This window comes from Chiloscyllium punctatum, chromosome 1, assembly GCF_047496795.1.
Source record: "Chiloscyllium punctatum isolate Juve2018m chromosome 1, sChiPun1.3, whole genome shotgun sequence".
Lineage (NCBI taxonomy): Eukaryota > Metazoa > Chordata > Chondrichthyes > Orectolobiformes > Hemiscylliidae > Chiloscyllium > Chiloscyllium punctatum.
This window is the reverse complement of record NC_092739.1, coordinates 152,501,749-152,504,697: the sequence shown is the minus strand read 5'-3', so window position 1 is coordinate 152,504,697 and position 2,949 is coordinate 152,501,749. Positions and strand designations below refer to the sequence as shown.

Here is a 2,949-nt window from a genome sequence, read left to right as displayed (position 1 = left end):
AAAACTAGAGCAGAATTAGCCAGAACTTGGGTTTAAGTTTGTACCAAGGATAAACAAAATGGAGGTAAGGTTCTGTTATTTCAAAACCAGTTTTTCATGTAACATTGGTCAAAAAGCATTATTTGAAAACTGAAAACACCTTCACCATTTCAAAACCTTGTTTCAATATTGGTAGATAGCACTATATTCACATGGTTAAACTCATGAAATCTTTAATACTTAGTGGCTTCACATCTGTCCATTAGTAGCAAGTGAACTTAAGTGTGATGAATATAGGCATTCTACAAAGTGTAGAAGATCCCAAGCACCCTCAGCTCAGTTGAATGGGGGCAAAATTTGCATTAGCATATTCACATGGCCTTTTGGACTCACTGCTTGCCACCTGTATGCAAATGAACCTCTTTTGACTCAGACAGAGATTAGCCTCAGTCGCCATATGCCATCCAAGGGAGTTCTAAAGGACTGACCCTACAGCTGACCGTATTTAATCAGTGCCACAGTCAGGAAGACACAAGTGTGGCGTAACAAAGACAGCACAACAGAATTAGTCAAGCAGAAGAGACAGACTTTTTCCTTTCAGCATGTGCTACTAACCATGTACAGCTGTCTAAGACAGCAACAGATGGGACTATGCATGCACCAACCCTACAATTAAATGAAAGTCTCAGAGTTTATTGCAGTAGCATGCAGATAGCAATGAGAGAATGATTTTGACCTCTATTGAAAAGTTAATAAATAGCTCACCAAAATGGAAATTCTAATGCTGCTTTTATGAGTTTGCCTGTACTCCGTGCAAAATGTTAAACAACTAGATAATAACCTATAGCTCTTGAACTGTAAAGTTGGCAAAAATCAGCTTTCAAAAATTGCTACAACTGAAGGAAATGGTTAGTGAGCCAATACCCTTAAATAGCAAACAGGATCTTAAAGATGAGCAGCACTGCAAGCTTAAAATGAAACAAATGCAGTAAATCAATGGCCAAAACATCTGAATAAAAATAAGTACTGAACTGAGGAGACTGAGCACAGAATAAGACATAAGCTTGCAGGTATTGAAGCAGCATCCGAGGCAGATAAGAAACAAAAGCTAGTATTGCCTGGCTTGAGTCTAATTGATTTGTGGGGAGATTTGCTAGTGATGTCAAACAGTCTGGCCTTGTTAATTAAAAGATGCAAATAAAACACTGCTGCTGGAAGTCAAACCCAGACGACTAGCGGGTGCAATGAATAGTTACAACTTCACCAGCATGCAACTGGCCTTTTTATACAGAATGAAAAAGCAACAGGCTCCACAGCAAACAGCTCCATTGAAAACAATGTTAGGAAAGGTCATCACTAATAACCAGTTGGAGACCGATTCCATACAAAGTCAAACCACTTCTGTAGTACTGTACAATCCTGACAGAGGCAATAGAACCCTGGGGTGAGGGGTACAAGAGCAAGTGACAACAACATGGCTACTATTGCATGAGCTGCAAGAGTGATTTCTAAAAAGAGTTGATCACTTTCACTTCATGAAATGAAGGTTGTTTAAATCACCAGCCTGATAAAGTAATTTCTACAAGAATCAAAAGTTAAGAGGCAATGTTAAGTGTTTATTTTCAATGAGTAGTACTGACGAACATTACAATATTGAGATGATTTTCTCGATATTTCAGTTGAGGGGAAACAAGGCTTCAGTTTAGAAATTAAAAACATGAAGAGTGTGCTTGCAATTGAGCAAGGATGGGACAGGATAAGTAGAAAATTGAGAACTAAAGGGATTTTAATGAAACATTTAGCACAGCAAGACTGTAGAATTCACCGAGTTGGATATAGGTTGCAGTTGAATGTTCAGTAAAGAGCAGATGGAGTGGGGAATCCATTCTGATCATTTATTGAGCCTATTTACTTACATGGTGAGTTAGCATTAACAAGCACTGGTTGAATAGGGCGGTTAAAAAAAATTCTCCATAACTGGCTGAATTTCTCAATAATATTACTGCAACCATACAGTTTTAAGCCTTTTTAAATTTAACTGACATTGCATGTAATAAGGTCTAAGGATTGTCAATGCTCTTTGGCTTCTTCCATTAGTTTTTTTTACATCTGATTTGTCAGATTAAACAAGTCAGATTATTAACAGGAGGTAATATCTATTATTTGTTGATAATGGATTTGAAGTAAACACCACAAACCACAGACAGTAAATAAGAGCACAAGGCCCCCCAGGCTACATTCTGAAAAATTTCATTTCTGCCCTCATATTTGACCTGAATGCTTATACTTAAATTCTTCAAATTTTATGTAGAGGAAATTTTGCTGCTCCACATGTTTTAGAAATGGGGGACACCTTGCTCCACACCTTTCGTCAGATATCCATGCTAACAGAACAGGGGTGCCAATTTAAGAGAGAGAAGGAATTTCCTGATGGTTGAGTCCCTTTGGAATTCTTTGCCAGAGCTTTGGGCAGAACACTTGTGTATTCTCAAGGTCAAAATGGATAGATTGGTAGGAGATACAAGGGCCACTGGGAAGAGAGGCCTGCGAATGTGAGGAATGTCAGCGGAGGCATAATCCACTCAAGTTGAAGGCTATTCCTATTTCTTGGTTTATTTGATATGCAAACTTAAAAAAGCTAGTTTGAATCCTTGACCTTAGACAGACAGGACCTTGATGACATTACAAATCCTCGGGATAATTGATTTTCAGTAGAGTTCAGTTGCTCTTGAGCAAGGATATAGGGCTGAACTGCTTGGAACAAAGATACTACCACCAAATCTGGAGCACAAACTTCACACACTGAAGTTCATTCACATATCCAGGGCCAACTAGTTACCCAAGGCCAACGTACACAGTACAAGCAGAAGTCATAGGCACTGTACAATTTCTTTAAGAATTATTCAGAACCTAACAGCAGGAATGACATTCAAAGTCAAAAAACACCAAAGCACAATTAGCATTTAAGCG

The 2,949-nt window shown here is 38.4% G+C and overlaps 1 protein-coding gene across 1 annotated transcript in view; it reads right to left on the bottom strand.

Annotated features, from left to right (window-relative positions):
- Positions 1-2,949, bottom strand: part of cdc25b (cell division cycle 25B) — a 40,196-nt gene that overhangs the window by 2,599 nt on the left and 34,648 nt on the right. The gene's annotated exons all lie outside the window — the stretch shown is intronic.